General features: G+C 40.9%; 1 protein-coding gene across 1 annotated transcript in view; it reads left to right on the top strand.

Annotated features, from left to right (window-relative positions):
- Positions 1–18,697, top strand: part of lrrc75a (leucine rich repeat containing 75A) — a 52,516-nt gene that overhangs the window by 27,260 nt on the left and 6,559 nt on the right. The gene's annotated exons all lie outside the window — the stretch shown is intronic.

The following is an 18,697-nucleotide window of genomic DNA, read 5'->3' as shown; positions in this document are numbered from 1 at the left end:
AAAAAAAAAAAAGGTGTGTTGTTCGAAACAAGTAAGCTTACCAGACCTCTGTAGCCTGCTCCTCATCTCTGCTTGAAGCTAGCAGCTACGAGCATAACACCCCCAAATCTCCCGCTGAACTGTCGGTGGTAGAAGCATTGTGGATAATGTAGTCTCCAGGTTTGGACAAGAAAGAAGAATGCGTTGAATAAAAAAAGATGGCTCATTGTTTGTCAGTTTTTAACTATTCAGTCCGTATATTCATGTAATTATCACACACACACACACACACACACACACACACACACACACACACACACACACACACACACACACACACACACACACACACACACAAGAAGAACAATGAATTTGTAAATTTCTTTGAAACATAATGTGAGGAGAAATTTAAACATGTTTGGGATTATCTTTGTGAGACAGACCACCTTATTTTTGTCTTAATAGCATCTCCATCAGGCCAACAACCTTATTCAGTATGTTGTATTACATTTGAGTTAAAATTTAGATGTTACAGACAGCATGACTCAGATATTTTAGACTCATATATGTTTCTGGAAAAATAAAGATGCACAAACAGGAATGGAGAAATTACTTACTTATTCAAATGCAAATAATTCCTGGATTTTTTCAGCAGTGAAATACTATACACAGAAAAAGTTGGAAACGTTAGTGATCCTCCCAAGGATATATATTGCCATCTTCTGCAAAACAAACAGCATGTCACTGTAATTTGTCTCCTTTGGATGAAGACTTAGAATTAAAAACCTCTCTGTTCACTCCCAGATTCAGAGAGAGAAGACAGACAAAGAAGGGGGGCGTGATTAGACCCAGCTGTGCCTGGCAGCTCTGGATCTGATCTGAAACTGAGATCACAGTGAGCAAAGTCTGAAAACTTTAGTTGTGAAAATAGCCATCATTCCTTCTAAGGATGGAGCATATACTGTACAGTATAACATGTAAATCAACTGGTCGACAGTTTGTTATTGTCTATTCAACAAGAATGGTTGTGGTTGTGAATCATGAAAACAAAGCAGGATTAACAAGGCTTACTGTTCGTTGTCTGGCTGTTCAACAACAACCCCTTTCAGTGTGCTCAACAAGTCCATTCAGTGGTTTGAAATGAGGCATCTGCACAGCTGAATGTCTGAAGCAGCCTGGTCTCCTCTCTGCTTTACAACCCAGGTCTGAGAACCTTGCCGAGGAAACTGTGAGGTAAACAATGTGACAGCATATATTCTCAGGGCAGGCTTACATTTAGAGACATTTCTCCTAAAAAGGAATTTGTCATTTTCCCTGTTATTTATATATATGTAACAATCTTATTTTTATAGTTTTTTTTTGTTGTTGTTGCTATCATTACTAACTCAGTAATAACATCAGTCTAAGTCCAATGGAGCACTGGTTGTAAACAAACTCGAATGTTGGTCAGTTCAGCATCATTACATTGGTCTGTAATGGGTACAGGTGGCCACTCCATGTGTTGTGAAACACTGATAAAACCATTCTGCTCCTCAATCTGAGATAATTACAGGGTAGTTGAGACGTCTCCTCTAGTAAGGTTGCCCCCCAGTTTTGTCCGCCATGCTCCTACTGTGTCTGGAAAAGGTCCAGTAAGGCATCCACTGGCTTTTAGGAGCAGTGAGTCAAAAAAGCTTCAGCAGGCAAGATGTTGACTGACAGCCAACGAGTAAACAACTGCCTGTCTGTCGACCATTCTCCCTGGACCTGAATCTGTCTGTCTGTCTGCCTCTTCCTCTGGGTCTTGCATCTTTGTGTTTTTTTTTTTCTCCAAATGGCTCATTTAATTTCCATGGTGTTGGAGGGGAAATAATGAGGTCTTGCTGAGGACAACAATGTTTGCCCTGGAAACTCATGACACACTTTTATACACCTGCACACGCACACACACACACACACACATACACACACGCACACACACACACACACATATACAGACACATACAAATGATCACCCTACACCTTAAATAATAATAATACATTTACCTTCTTGTACTGTCTCTCTACCAACATATTGTTCTGCCTGTCTGCCGCCTGCTGATTGGCTGGCTGTGACTGCCGCTCCGACAGATTTCCCGGCTGCCTCCCACCTGTGTTCTGACCGCCAGCAGGGAGAGAAGTTGAGTGTAGATGTCTGTGCCTCGTCTGCTTCGTCTCACCAGCAGGCAAAACCAAGCAGGGAGGATATTAGTCCTGATATATATTTTAGGGCTGTCAAATGATTAAAATATTTAATCGCGATTAATCGCATTAATGTCATAGTTAACTCACGATTAATTGCAATTAATCACACATTTGTATCTATTCTATTGTCCCTTGATTTCTTTTTGTCCCATTATATTTTTTCGTTGGAAAAGTGGATCGGCTTGCTTTGTGCAAATGTTTTTTTTTATTTAAAACAACATTGGCATATACGTAGTGTTCAGATTTCACACTAACATTCTCACTTGGAACTAATGATCTGTCACGTAATGTAACACTGTTACCTCCATTTTCCACTGCAGATAGTACTTCCTCATGCCTGAGGCGAGCGTGGCTGGTCGTCATAGCGATTATGGTTTCCCCCGACTCATTTCCTGGTTCTTGTTCTCCATAACCAACGTAAAATCAGGGAGAGGGTTAACTTTTCCTGCTACAGGTTTCCCACCGTGGTCAGAAAGAACAGAGGAGACACTTTGTTTCTCTCACTGACTGTAGAGTCACTACTCGCTCCGAAGCTAATCGCCGTGACGAGCCTACTAGCTACTAGAGGTGTGAATCTTCACTGGTCTACCTATTCGATTCGATTATGATTATCAGGTCAGCGATTCAATTCGATATCTCGATGCATCACGATGCTTCAAAATACATTTTTCTATTAAAGCCATATAGGATATTTGACTTGACAAACTTGCATTGTCAAGTGCAATGCCCAAGCTGCCATACGTAACTTTAGACTGGAATGATGAAGTGTTTGGGTTCATTTCTTTAAGGTAGCTACCACAAAGGTTTACCTATTTTGGATTAGTCATATACCACCCTACTTTTAACCAGCAAATCTATTGTGCTGTATTGGAATAACTGACCTCTGACAACTCTTTAACAAAAAAAGGTACTGCTTACTGAACAATAATTTAAATGTATAAATAACATTTAGCCGTTAGATTGAATAACAAAAAAAAACATAACACAAATCACACCCTGAATTAGCCTTCAAATAGGCTAACTGCAATATTTCTTCAAATGATATTACACACAACTAGCTACCCCTTTACCCGTTTCTCTATCAGTTTCCACTTAAAACACTCCAGCTACACAAAATGATTCCTCCCTACAGCATTTCAATGTAAAACTTACTCAAACCCTATTAAACCACTGCGTTAACACAAACCTATCCACACACACAGACACGCCGAGAAGAAAAAAAAAAAGAAAAAGTTGCGGGCTCATCTGGACGTGCAGCAGCCAGCAGGACGTTATCTTCTTCAGTGAAGCAAACACACAGAAATCCAATTTACAGTTAGCTGTTAGTCCAAGAAACACAGCTCAAACACAAAAACCAGTCACCAGCTACAGCAAAGTCCTCTTCAGCAGGGAAACACGCTGTCGTCCTCTCCAGTCCAAAATCAGCGTCCTCCGAACCAGCAACTCTCCGCCGTTAGCTCCAACTTTAGCTAGCTAGCTAGTCCGTTAGCTCCAACTTTAGCCAGGCACACTAGCACAACGTTTGTTCTAAACCACTGCTGTTAGACAGGAAAAGTGCCGTAGTGTAGCTACACCTCTTCAGCTTCGTTATTCCACTTAGATTGTTTCCAAGCTAACTAGCGTCTCGCGGTGTTTCTCAGTGTTTTCTTTCCTCTTCTCGATTTGCGATCCTCTCCACTCTCCCGTGTCTCCGCTCAGCCGTTTTGCGTGTGTGTGTGTCTGTGTTTGTTTGTGTGTATGTCTGCCTGTCTCCGTCTGTCTGTGTGTGTGAAACGGGTTAGCTAGGCTACTGAGTGTTATTTTTCATTTGACTGTTTATGCCGCGTGGCCATAATGGGATCCATAATTTTGCTTCCGGTCTAGCTAGATCTGAAAGAATGTTAATCCTACTTTAACTGTGTATGCGTTAAAAAAATTGTCGGCGTTAAAATGGGTTTGCGTTAACGCCATTAATAACGCGTTAAACTGACAGCCCTAATATATTTACATTGGTTTGTCAGTGAGGACAGGAATCATTTTAAGGTGAATATAGGGTTCCACTAGTAAGGGCCACAGTTTTAATCTGAAGCAGTTGATGGCTGATATTCAGAAAACATGTATTATTGTGATAGCCTAAAGCCACTTTAGACGGAGACATGTTAGACAGAGAATCAGGCAAAAAGCAATTATTGGAAATGTAGCATTGTTAGTTTGGAAACCATTTTCCTGCCTGTAGGAAGTCATTTATTGAACAGCTGGTACCCTGCTGCTTTTGATGCGAACCTCTCACAAGCATTTCTTTATGCTGATCAGCTCCTGGAGAAGGCTCTGACTGTACAGGAAGTTAATATTATGTGTTGATGAAAGAATGGTGAGTCAGTGGAAGCTTTCCAAAGACCTACTGATGCAGAGCAGCTAAAACACCTGGACTGTGGAAAGGAGAAGCTAGTACCGGCGCGTCAGAAGTACCGACAGGGAGGCTAAGAAATGTACTGCATGCAATGTACTGCTGTAGACAGGGGCAACAGCACAACTTGTTTTAGCCACCTACTGTAAAAAAGTTATTATCAGTTTAAGTGTATGCTATATTTAGAACATTTGTATCGCTTTACCTTGCTGTCAGTTCCTTGCTGTGGCTTTTTGTCTTCATCTTGCCCCTCTATTTTCCCATGCTATTGTTTTCACTGTAAATCCCTCCTTATGTCTATAATTTCACAGTTGATTTATGTCCTGTATATGTTGTCTTGCTGCTTTCTTCAGTGCACAGCCCTTTTCTCCCTCTGGACTGGTATCCACAGAGCGGGTAGACCTGTATTATCGTGCATAGAAGAGGACTTTTCCCTTTGTCTTGACACTGTTTTCAGTCCCTCTTATTTGGCTTCACTTGAACTCACTGCAAAAATAATGTGTATGTGTTGTGTTCATGTAATACATAGAGTATACATATATACAGCTCTAGTTATGTTATTCAGGATGACTGTTTTATGTCGCACATTGTTAGTTCTATTATTCAGCATGCCTGTGTCACGTTGCACATTTTTGACACTGAGAGGCCACCGTAGGTGTGCGCTGTTTTTTGTGCTTCGGGTTCCCGGAAATAAAGAAAGAGAGTTGTTGCATTACATTTTATTTTAGCAACATAACAGTATGAAAGGATGTAATCATATATGTCTGCTTGGAATTTGAGCAGCCCACATGCTCGCAGTTTTCAAAATGATTTAGAGCGGGAGCGTTAACTTCAGTCTTTAGTCTAATATTAATGCTGGCTTACATACTAGAGATGATAAAGGTTCAGTTTCAAAATTAATCTGAGCACTTCAGAAGCACTTGGATTCATTTTCTTTCTCTCCCTTTTCTCACTTTAATCCAAATGTTTTTTTCTCTTTCCCTTGACTCGTCCTCTGAATCATTCTCTCTGCCTCCCGGATTGTACGCTTCTGCCTTCCCTCACTGAGCAGCATAGTCACCCTGAGGCTGTTGCTGGCTTTACAATAACTGTTACAAAACAGGGAAACTAAATTAACTAAAATACATTTCTAAAAATATATGAGATTATGACAGAACCAGCGGTGATGCTGTGTGAGTAGGAGACAATGGAAGATTCAGTAGAAAAGGTGATTCAGGCTATGAATCAATTTGAATGATATGCTCTCACATGGCTTATAGAGAAAAAAATTTATAGAGAATTTATAGAGAGCAAATTTTGAATGTGAGCCCAGATGGTTTAGTGGAACACGTTTAATCCCACCACTTCCTTCTTGCTTCAACACATCTCCAAAAAATTTAAAAAGCTGTGGACTGTCCACTCTCATCTACAAAACATATGCTTGCTTAGAAAAATGATAGTTCCTCCTCGCATCATGCAGCACTCATATGAAGACATTTGAATGTAACCTTTGCTGTGTGTGACCATGATGTAAAGCTCACTGCTGCAACGTGACATGGTGCCCCACCAGTCATCTACTTTTAATGCATCGGCATGACTGAATATAAATTCATATGGCCATTTGAATCAAATAAAGCAGGGCTGATGTTTTGCCACCTCTTTGCCAGCCTCCTCCACAACACAAAACTGTCATTTGTTTGTGCCTCAATGTGACTCATGTTTACTCCCAGTGGACCAGTGACCCCTTGTAGCTTTGTGAATAATGGTATTACCCACTGGGCTGCACTGCTGCCTGACACAGATAAAGACACTTTGTACAAAGTAACTCTTGATTGTTCCCAACGTATTTTAGATGAATAACTGAATGGAGGCCACATTTTCAGTCACATTTTCTTCTTCACATTATTCAGCTAAATTGACGTTTCAGACGGTCTAGGAAATTCTTTTCTTTAAGATAGAAGTTTGGGTTGACTCATTTTCTCATGGATTATATGTATGTTCACATATGGATAAGTTGCTAATTTTCCAGCCTCTGGTGGACAGTAGACAGTTAAAGTGATGGTTCGGAGTAATTTCACCCTAGGGTCCTTTGCACCATGACCTCGAGCCAAACACCTCCCCAGAAGCTTTTTTCAGCTGGGTCGAACATTGGGAGAGTTAGCGTAGAGTAGCGTTATCAGCTGAATAGTTTAGTGCAGGGGCTAATGGACCCAGGTTTGTATCTCGTAAATGACCCACTAATAATGCACAAAATAATACCAAACTTCTACACTAGTACAAATAGGTTATGCATTCATAAAACGATGGATTGGAAAGTTTGTAAGTACACCAGAAGTTTATGTAAATAACACTTGCCTGCTGGCTTCTGCTCTCTGCTGTTGTTGTTGTTGTTGTTGCTGTAAGACGAGTGCTTAGGGACCGTCTACAAATTACAACACCGAAAAGAGATACAACAAAAATATTTATTAATTTAATTTTTTTTTTTTAAAGTAAGTGCTGTAGTATAACTAGCAGGAGACAAGTTATAATTGAGGTAAGTTTGGAGACATTACCCTATTTAATCATTAAATTAATAAATATTTTTGTCGTATCTCTTTTCGGTGTTGTAATTTGTAGACGGCCCTAAGCACTCAGTAGCAACAGCAGCAGTAGCAGCAGAGACAAGAAGCCAACAGGCAAGTGTTATTTACATAAACTTCTGGTGTACTTACAAACTTTCCAATCCATCGTTTTATGAATGCATAACCTATTTGTACTAGTGTAGAAGTTTGGTATCATTTCGGGCATTATTAGTGAGGTCATTTACGAGATACAAACCTGGGTCCATTAGCCCCTGCGCTATGGTATTCAGCTGATAACGCTACTCTACGCTAACCCTCCCAATGTTCGACCCAGGTGAAAAAAGCTTCTGGGGGGGGTGTTTGGCTCAAGGTCATGGTGCAAAGGACCCTAGGGTGAAATTACTCCGAATCATCGCTTTAACTATACCGCTCTTAAAGATGTAGTAAACAATTTTTGGCCACTAGGGGGCAGAGAAATAGCAGCAGGGATCAACATATTTGTTTTATACTAACATGAAATAATACTTGTGCTGCCAGACATCAATCAAACTGCAACTTTAGGATGCTACTGCCAATTAAACTTCACAAAGGTACAGCAAAAATGTCATTTATTGTATTCTGTGGCGTTCCTGGAGTTGTTTCACTACCATCCATAATTTGTTTTAATTTTAGTACTGTACATCCACAGTATACTCAAATATGGGTTGTTTGCTTTTTGACTCTTTGGAGTATACTTATTTCCATTTTCAGTGTGACCCTAATACATACTTAATGTACAAAGAATTTCAGCCTTTGGCTGACAATAAAGTTGTATCGTATCGTATCGTATCGTATCGTTAAAATCTGCTTAAAATTAGTATGGAATTTGGCACCTTTGTGCTAGTGTGTGAACAGGAAGGTACCTACATCCAGCAGACACTGATTAGCTTTAGCATTCATTTGGAGTTGTGTTTCTGGCCACACAATAAATGTAAACTCAATATTCACTCTCCTTTTATCTCTGTCTTTGGTCTCCACCAGCTCCCTGAGAAAATAAATCTGTCTCTTTAGCTGCTAAATGCTCCACTGTGTTCACCAGCTCGTCGCTAACTCTGTCTGTCTGGAGGGTAGCAGTTTGCTAATAGCATTCTCTGCATTATGATCAACCGTTTCATGTTATTCATTTGGGTCATTGCTAGTATCAAGGGTTTCACAAAAAGTGAAAGGGAAATGCAAAAGAGCTGCTGATTATGCTACAGATCAGCCCTCAAAGTAATTGAATATAGTGTAATCAAGTTATTGAATTTGTTAATAGTTTTCTTCTAATTTACTGTAATGAGATTTCTCCTAATTTCTGTCTTCATTCAACGGAGCTAAGCTTCATATGGGTCACCTGGATTTTCTGTGGATTTAGCAATGGTGGAAAGTAACTAAGTACATTTACTCAAGTACTGTACATGTTTGAGGTACTTGTACTTTACTTGAGTATTTCTATTTTATGCTACTTATTACTACACTACATTTTGGAAGCCAATATTATACTTTTTACTCCACTACATTTCTTTGATAGTAGTTACTTTGCAGAACCACCACTGCCAGACAGATACTCATGTGGGTCACCTGGACAAGAGGGAACAATATAAGTGATGTTGCTTCAGCAGGAGCTGATGTAGCAGCTGGGCAAGTGGCGTCCAACCAGTGCCATGGAGAACATTGTATTTGCTGGATTTGTTATTCCACCTGAACACTCAAGCAGCTAATTTCCCAAGCTCCTCCTCTCTGGTAATCAGATGTAATCAGATGCTCGAGTGATTGCTTGGAATGTGACTAAATCTGCATAAACACAGCTCCTGACGGCACGTGATTAGATCAAAGTTCTGCAGTCAGTGATGTCTCTTGAAATATGTCACAATTCAGACAGAGAATAGGCATGCATCTACCATGAAATGTTCCTCCTGCTCATCTTTTGTGTGTTAACAGTATAGACCTTTTTCAGGGCAGACATGTTGACATGTCATAGTAGGAAAAACACAGGTGTATTCAAAACCATTAATGATGGCTGCATTCCACTTAGGAGAGGCCCTGGTATTGTGCTCACTGAAATAGCTTACTCGGACACTTGATGGAATTGAGCCATTGTTAAGGTTATGAATTTCAGCTGTGTTTTTCCTACTATGACAAGTCAAAATGTCTGCTGTTAAAAAGGTCCATAGTCAGGCGGACACAAACATAACTTCTCACACACTCTATGCTACCTGTGTAAAGCTTGTTGCACAGGAGGAGAGGGAGGAGGAGTTGTTTTCTCACCTTCTGTGGTGAAGGTGAAGGGGAGAGGAGAGGAAAGAGGAGGCAAAAGGTGACCTGTGTGCCAGAAACAGAAAGAAACACAGGCAGACAGGGAGAGGAGAAACAAGGACAGCATTTGAAGCCATACACCATGTACTTTTAATGCAGTGTATTATGTCAAAACATCCCTGTATAATCTTTCTCCCCCACCTTCATTTATATACATTTCATGTCTGAAGAGAATGCGCCTTGAGACACGTAGTCACTTTCACCTGGAATCACCTGTGAGGCTGTTTCAGGAAACAAGTGGGTGGTTTCAGATCTTTCTGAGGGAGAGATTCAGGCAGAGAGGGGAGAGCGTGCATGACATGGATGGCTGGACGAATCATATAGAGATACAGAGACAGACACAGAGGGATGGAGGTGAAATTTGTTAAGCCTCGTGGTGATAGACTCAAGAAGAGCTGAGACAAAAGTGGCATTTTCAGAGACGCAATATGAAATCCAGGCTGTGTCTTTGTGCAGACTGCATTTCTGGGGATAACTGGAGGAGTAGCTTATGACTCACAAGATATTATTTTGATGAGGCGTGCGTAGGTCATCAGACTATCAGCATGGGAACATTGGGCATGATGAGGGAATTATCCCTTTTGGTTCCAGAATATATTTCTGAGAATATCTGGTCCATCTCTTCCCTCCATTATAATACTAACAGTATCATAGGCCTACTCAGCTAGGCCATACCAGGGGACCTTCTGTTCATGCCTGAGAAAGAAACAATAGCAGAAAAGTGGTAGCAAGGTAAATAATGATGTCGTCATAGAGAGTACAAGCAGAGTTTAAGAATCTTACCAGTACGGTTTTTAAAGCGCCCATATTATGCTCATTTTCAGGTTCATAATTGTATTTTGAGGTTGTACCAGAATAGGTTTACATTGTTTAATTTTCAAAAAACACCATATTTTTGTTGTACTGCACATTGTTGTACTGCAGCTCCTCTTTTCACCCTGTGTTCAGGTCTCTGTTTTAGCTACAGAATGAGACTTCTCACTGCTGTAACATCTTTGTTGGCAGTCGCACATGCACAGTAGCTACAGTAGGTAAGGATCATATCAGCTAGCTAGCTGTTTAAACAACTTCAGTCAGTTACAAGGCAGGATTTTAGACTTCTTCTAAACAAGGGCGCACTTTCAACTTTGCGTGGAATACCTGCAGAACAGGGACATGTAAGTAGTTCTTTTGTAGATTATGGTGAACTAGTGTGTGTTGTAGCAATGTTTTGCCATTAAGGACGAGCTAGCATGCTAGCGCTAGCATGTTACGGTTAGCCCCTTCGTTTCGGCTAGCGACATAGAAAGCCCTGCAGATTTTGAACAGCTTATCTGGAGACTGAAGGCAGGATACATTCAGAAACCCATATTTCGCTCAAAACAGCATGGATGTTTTTTTTTTCAAAGTTTGTATGCATGTGGAAGCACCAGAGACACAAAATAACACCCCAAATCCCAGAATTCTTTTTCATAATATGGGCACTTTAAAAGCATCGATACTTTGATACTTTTTTGAAACCAAGTTTAAAACTATAAGATTGCATTGAAAGTAGTAATTCCTAAAAATTTAAAAAAAGATTTACAATCACATTTTCAACCCAAGGCTGCAACGGTGAAACATATTTTAGTTAAACTGATGTTGCTCACTGTCAAGCACCTGCTAAAGCACCAAATTTGCTGAATTTTAAATCAACAGGTGTGTATGAGATGTACACATTGAAACAAGTCACGCAGTCCCCTAAAAAATCGTCCATCAATTAAAATCTCTCCCTAAGATCTCCTCCAGGACCATCTGTTCCTGCTAGTCCTCCCCCTGTGTCTCCATCCAAACCGCCTGGAGCTCTACATTTCTAATTACAATAGGCTACAGGTAGGCTGTGATGAGCAACAAGGTGTGAAAGAAACTATTAGGGTTACATTTTATAGTGGTGTTTCCAGAAAGTGTGTAATTTAAAAAAATGCTAATTTGTTTGTGGATCATTACCAGGATCACGTTTAAAGATGCAGTAGGTAAGACTTATAAAACTAACTTTCTGTCATATTTGCTGAAACTGACCCTATGTTCCAGTAGAACTACACAAAGCAGTTAATTTAAAAAAAACTAATCTGGCTCCTCTGGTACCACCTACAGCCTGTAGTGTGATTTGCAAAAATCCACCGCTCCCTGTTCATTTACACCAATCAGGGCCAGGGGGAGTGTCTTACTGCGTGTCAATCAATGCTCATGCACACACATTCATTCTCCCTTGTGGGGGGAGGGGCTTAGGAGACCGTTTGGGCTCTAGCGGAAAGGGGGGAGGGACTGAGAAGTTGTCGATGTTCAAATTCTTTGGCTAAATCCTGGATCTTCACAATCCTACCTACAGCACCTTTAAGTCATAATATGAAGATTAAAGTGTTTCTTTCCCAGATTGACAGATGATCTAGTCTGCACTAGAATGGGAAGCCTGACAGCCATAGCAACAGTAACTAACTGTTGAACCTCTGATCATCTGCAAAGTAACAATATAATATGTGAAGAAGTCACAGTGGATATATGTGTATGTCTCAGATGACATACCCAGCCCTCCGTCCCACCACCCTGCTGGTTGTTGTCCAAACAGGGTTAGGTGACCTCAGTTCGAAGCGGGGGTGTGTCTCTCTCTCTCTGTAGCGTGGGATTCTGGTCTGAAGCCAAATACATCATGAGCTCTCCAAGTGTCTCATCTGCTATTTATTTGCACACTACTACTCTTGCCTAGTCTTGTTTATTGCTTTAAACTGAGGACGACAGAGTGTTGTTGGACAGAAGTAGTAGATTATCTGGGTAAAGGGAGAGAGGGAAGGGGTGGAGCATGGGAAAGAAACATTACCCCATGTTTGTGGCACATCAGAAGAAGGTCGAGATGTGAGTGATTTTACCTTTCTGGAATAATCAACACGCAGAGACAGAAAGGAGGGGCAGCCGAGCATGGGAGGAGAATATGAGCTGTCACAATTAGATCAGTGGTCTCAAACCACGCGTCACGGAGAGCCGAGGGCATTGCTGCACCAGCTTTGTTAACTAATTAGCGCACTTTGACTCATGGGATGCTGTGTAGAGTTGGGTTGGTACACACAAACCTCCAGGGCCTCTGTGGGAAGTGGTTGTAGACTACTTACCCAGACAGTGAGAGGTAGCCTCATCAGCCTCATGGTGTTTTTTTCTTCTTTTTTCCCTCAGTTCATTTGCATTAACTAGTGAAAAGTAAGTGCAAAGTAGTGGAAAAATACAAAGCACATGTGGGAAACAGGTGGTCAAAACCAACAATGTGTTACTATTTTCAGACACCAAATGTGTATTAATCTACAATTAATACCAAGTTGGTGCACCACGTACCACGTACAGCACCAGGATGGGGTATGTTGTAAAATAAACAACAATGAAGCTCTATCTGAATCTGAACCTATGGCACAGAGGAATAAGCAATATCACACAAGCTTTTCGTAGGATCAATTCATTGTTTTTCTTGGTCTTTTATGCGAGTTGTTGACGGTAAAAAAATATATATCACCAGTCTTATTTTTTTTATCGGAATTTGTATCTGCATCTCATGATAATCCCCAGCATGTCCTTATTTGGAGATGCTATATTACATATTTTCATATTAGCTGTGAATCAAATGACTGAGTAATATAAAAGGGGTCACTCTTAGTTACTAACCCACACATAATTATTTTGGGTTTGTTCTGCTTCTTTTAAATGACCAAAATATCAATGAATGCAGGATTAAAATCGTACTGTGCACGGTTGTTTGCTGTGTGTTTTAGGGCCATGTACTGTAATGATAATTATAAAAGTGTGAGCACATCCTGATGTTACAGAGAACAGCTGTGCTTAAATATCCAGATGTACCACAGGGAATGTGTTAGGGTAGTGATGGTGACAAAGATGCAGAGGGTGGGGGAATGAAGTGGAACAAGCCAACCTAATTACTTTCAGCTCTGTGGAAAGCTAGTTACTGCTTTTTATTGGCCAGTTTGGTTTAATATGTTACAAAAAGAGTACACAGACATCAACTGGAGCACAAATGGTATGTTTTTAACAGAAATATGGATTTATGTTTATGTTTCTGCCCTGATCATAAAGTGCTTTAGGAACCAGTTTTGTTTTTATCAAATTTGAACTGGGGATGTAAGTGATTGCCAAAGAAACTGCATGTTGACGTCTGTTGAGATCACTGACTGTGTAGTTCATAAGTTACTTTTTCAAATCCCATCGAAGAGAGGAATGTCCATAATAGATGTGAAAAAAAAGTGATGTGAAAGGTGCATCAACCAGATGAGAGATATCTAGACTACTAACATGCTTTTAACAAGATGTAGACATGGACTACAGTTAGTTGTAGTATGGAGTAAGTAGTGTATCCCATTGTAAACCCAAGCTGTGTTTTGTGGATAACCCTAAGCTTCCAAATAAAATAAAAGTCAAATCACTAAAAGGTGTGTAAACAACTGACACCAAACCTTGTTGCCACTCATCAGTATGTTAGTGTTGATGTTGCAGGTCTCATATGGAGGCAAATTATTGCCTTGCGTTACTCGTGCGAGAACAGCGCTGGAGTGTTTTTTGGAGTATTTTGCAACTTTGCTCACTGTTCTCCAAGCCCTGTCCTATTTTGTTCTGTCTGTGCAGAACTGACATTGAGTCATAGAGCTATGGATACCCACAGACAGCGGCAATACGTTTTTTCTCCATTTCTAATACTCAGTGCTATCTCAATGCTGATGGGCTTTCGCAAAACATGGACTCGTATTCATGTATTCGCGACTTTGTATGTCATTGCACCGCGAGGAATTTGCGCTTTGCTTTTGGTCTGAACACCTTAATGGGACCATTTGTTAGAACATTCATAAATTAATTATTAACTTCATTAAAGTTCTAACAAATATATATAGGTCTAGTTGTTGCAGGAAGTGATGGGATTCATTCAAGTCATTTCTCAAGGAAAAAGAAAAACATTCTTAAAGCTACATTGTGTAAGAATTTCTCCCATCTAGTGGTAAAATTCTATATGACAACCAAATGAATATTACTTTCTAGCCCTTCCTCCTACGGTGGCCGAACCCAAAATTAGCTCTCTCCATCGTTTACACGCAGCTGTTCTAGCCACACCAATATTAACTTTGGTCTTGTTGCTTTGCCTGCCGCGTTGTCGTTTTAATTCTCTTTTTTGCTTCCCTGGCGAGTTATCTCCCCCTTGCATTTGTCACGGTGCCAATAGGTGTAAGAGGGCGAAATGCTGAGGTATGTCCCTCTTTGGCTAATGTATTTGAATGTATTTGGAGGCGCTACATGGCTGCCGTCATTCGAGCGAGTCGCTCGTATATATTTTTAATGATTCTGAATGTCAGATTCTACGCTTACAAGAATACTTTGATTAGTTGGTGGAAGTAATTGCATATGAATGAGTACATATTTGTGAAAGAACAAAGGTTTTTTTTGCTAAGAATCAACAAAAAAATTACACAATGTAGGTTTAAGTTCTAGCTTCTTAAAAGTGAAGATATGCTGCTTGTACATTTCATATCTTTGGGTTTTGGAGGATAAGGGGGCATTTTTTACTGGATGAATCGATAAGTGTTATATTTGAGCCTAATTAAGATTTTGATTTGTCTTGTAGTATGCACGTTGTCTCGAGAGGACCTCTCAGACCTCTTATAATGCTTGGAACGTCTGTAGTCCAGGTAACAAGAAGCAGACTCAATAGGATTAAAACAGGGTTTATTTGGACAGGATAAGATTTGGCAACAGGTAGGCAGACAGGAGAGGCAAACAAGAGCGAGGGGCAAAGCCAGCCCATAAGCAGGCCCTTTATGCAGGCAGACAGAGAGACAGATGGCTGGAAGGCCATGACGCACAATAGGCGATCTGGCAGAGAACTCTCTTGGCTAGATGGCAGTTGGAACTCTGGAGGATAATCCATGTAGCTGCAGGTGTGCAGGCAGGTTGAGAGTCAGTTACCTGGAAAAAGGCAGGAACACAATGATGACACTGAACATATTTGGGATTTGGACGATTGGTTGGACAAAACAAGACATTCAAAGTCATCACAAAGGACTCTGGGAAGTCTGGACGGCGACCTTTGTTGTGTTTCTCTCTCCCTCGTTTTCTATCATCTCTACTATTTGTAATGAAGGCACAAACATGCCCAAAACAATAGGCCTACTTTTACAACAATTTCAGCATGCTAACATGCTTATAAGGAAAATGCTAATCATGCTGATGTTCAGCTAGTATAGTGTTAACCACTAACCATCTTAGTTCAGCGTGTAAACATGCTAACATTAGCTAATTAGCACTGAACACAAAGTGCAGCCGACCGACCAACATTGCCATCCAAAACTCAACACAATTTCTACCTATTTCAGCCACCCAATACCAAATGATGTTGGTAGATTGACAGCAAGTTGCATGCTTTGGCCCCAACAATCAAAACAAAAATATAACGTAGTGACAGATCACTCTGTGTAACCCTTGGGAGAGTGAGTAAAACATTTTTGCAAGGCTAAATTTGACCCAAGTTCACTGCTTTGCTTTGGGCTGCTTGGCCTAGATTCCTCTAAAGTCTCTCTGGTACATGAATAGATAAATATATTCAGCTGTTAACTGATGATAATAGTTGAATCCCACAGTCTGTACCACAGTCACTTATTTGGCTAGCTTTGTGCTGATCAGAGCTGTAGGTCTCTGCTGCAGCCCATGTTCTGTCAACGTACAGTAGAAGCAGATTTACTGCCAGACAGTTAATCCTAAATGAAGTAGCTTACTTTTCGTGTGTGTGTGTGTGTGTGTGTGTGTGTGTGTGTGTGTGTGTGTGTGTGTGTGTGTGGCGTCCATATTGAAATACATTAATTCAAGTGGTGAGTCAGGTTCGCTAGCCTGGATGCCAGCCAAACTTAGCCCCACCCACAATATTTGAGGTTGAGAAGTTCGGTCTGGACTTGATCCGTTGTGGACATAGACAGTATATAAACTGGACCAACAGATCCCGTTGCTCTGGACAGAGACCAGCGAAGGATATTAGAAACACTTTTCCGGTGAGCGCTGAGCGTTACTGCGCAGCCTCCAACTGAGAGAGACGACGTAGATGTGACGTGAGCAACCTGTCTGAAAGTTGTAAGTCTTCTGGTAGCTGTGCCAAGAGAAATCTCAATCATTCCCAATCTTACAGAGACGGAGAGCGTAGGTGTATGTAAGGAGATAACATAGGCACAGGCTAATTATTACTAACTAACATGCTAGTTAACATTAGTAATTAAACCTAAACAGCTCATGTAAGTCGAAACTGCCTGTGAGCTTCTCCTGTACTGTATGATAATTCCTCTACTGTGAGACAGTAAGTTGCGTGGTTATGACACAATCGTTAGCCTAATTTTATAAAAACGGCTGCTATGGAGCCATAACGTGAGACACAAGGTAATGGAGCCTTTTATACATTGTCGTGTTTCTTTAGAAATAAACAATGGTCAAAAAAAGTTTTTAAACGCTTCAGATGTAAAGTTATTCGCTGTCAAAGTGACATCAAAATGAATGCCAGTCAATGGGATGCTAACAGCGGGTGATTGTTTGGTAGCATCAAATTGGCGCCATAGGAGGTTCGAGTTCTAAAGTGAAGCTTACCCCCTATGCTCGAACAGAGAACTGTGATCACGCATGTATACACATTGCCACACCCGTCCGCACGACACGGAAACTGCCGCCTCGGCCTTTACTCTGTCGAAGCCCGCCTTTGACTTGCAGCTTCTGTGACGTCTGTCTCCGTTGCTCTGATTGGTTGTAGGTCTATCCAATTGAGTGCAGAGGCATTTTCTTTCCTGGTTCGGTTGAAACACACCCCATAATCACAGCCCCATGGAGTAGTATCAGATTCATATTCTGACTAGAATCTGAGTATGACGACGTCAGGCTACAGGTTCGCAGGTCCTCAGTATCCAGTCTGAAACAGATGGTGAGGGGGGAGTAAGTGATGTGTGTGTGTCCCTAAACCTCACTGTGTTATTTGTATAGGATAATTGACTTTGGCCCTCATGTCCAGTGTGTATTTCAAGTATTGTTTTTATTTGTAAGCTGGAAAAATTAAACTTCTGATCTCAATTTTTCTTTTTGTTATGGACCAGACCCTAGATCTGTCCTTTGTGCTGCGCTCACTCAATTCTCTTCCAAATCCAGGCGCCCGACTGGGTTTATTTTTAGCTTGGACAATGTGGTTGGAGAGTGTAGCTTTAAGTGTTTCACTGCCCAACAGACATTTTTCATTCCCCAAACAGTTTCTTAAGCCCTAAATCCCCTTAGTGTCCCTCCGTCTTTATCTGTGTCCCCAGTAGAGTGTGGATCGGGCCGCATTTTTCTGTCCGAGCCCGGCCCGCATCCGACAGGCATTAAGATATTTATGTCCGAGCCCGACCCGAGCCCGCCAAAGTTAAAATCTCGTTTTTTTTCTCATACTAATGACACATACGTTTGTTTATTTGGAAAGCCCGCTTTTATTAAGCACGGGGCAACAAGCGCACTTTAGCACAGGCGCGCACCTACATAATAAGCTTTTTTTTAATTAAAATGTTCAATGCCTTATCGTGCTGATGTGACCGAGCACGACCCGAACCCGAACATCATTTCTAAATATCTGTTCAAACCCTGCCCAGCTTGGTTCAGGTATCCATCCTCTAGTCCCCAGAGCTGCAGTGTTTGTGGTTCTCAAATGTGTGTTGATGTAGTTTCCATTAGCTGCCAGATCGGTGCATACTTTCTGTACACACATTGCCTCATGCAGTGTGGGATTTTCTTCATTTTCTCTCTGTCTTTGTGTATAGTCACCAACATCACAGTGGGGTACATCACAGGGCTTTAATAGGCAGATGCAGCTGGCATGGCTTTTGGATTTTTGGTTTGAAGTTGCTGATATACCTGATGGTTCCACCTAAAGGAATAGTTTGAGATTTTGGGAAATATGCTTTCTTGCCGAAAGTTAGATGAGAAGATCAATATCACACAAAAATGTAAATTAGTGAGCTGAGCTTCATAAGATTTAGTTTTACCTCTGGACAGAGTCAGGCTAGCTGTTTCCCCCTGTTTCTAGTCTTTGTGCTAAGCTAAGGTAACCAACTGCTGGCTCCAGCTTCATTTTGAACAGACAGATATAAGAGTGATATAGATCTTCTTATCTAATACACGGCAATAAATCCTATTTTCCAAAAAGTAAAACTATTCCCCTAATTGTGGTTCTGTTTGTACA

The sequence above is a fragment of the Perca flavescens genome, chromosome 3, assembly GCF_004354835.1.
Source record: "Perca flavescens isolate YP-PL-M2 chromosome 3, PFLA_1.0, whole genome shotgun sequence".
NCBI lineage: Eukaryota > Metazoa > Chordata > Actinopteri > Perciformes > Percidae > Perca > Perca flavescens.
The sequence above is the reverse complement of the archived record's forward strand: the minus strand, read 5'-3'. Positions and strand labels throughout refer to the sequence as shown.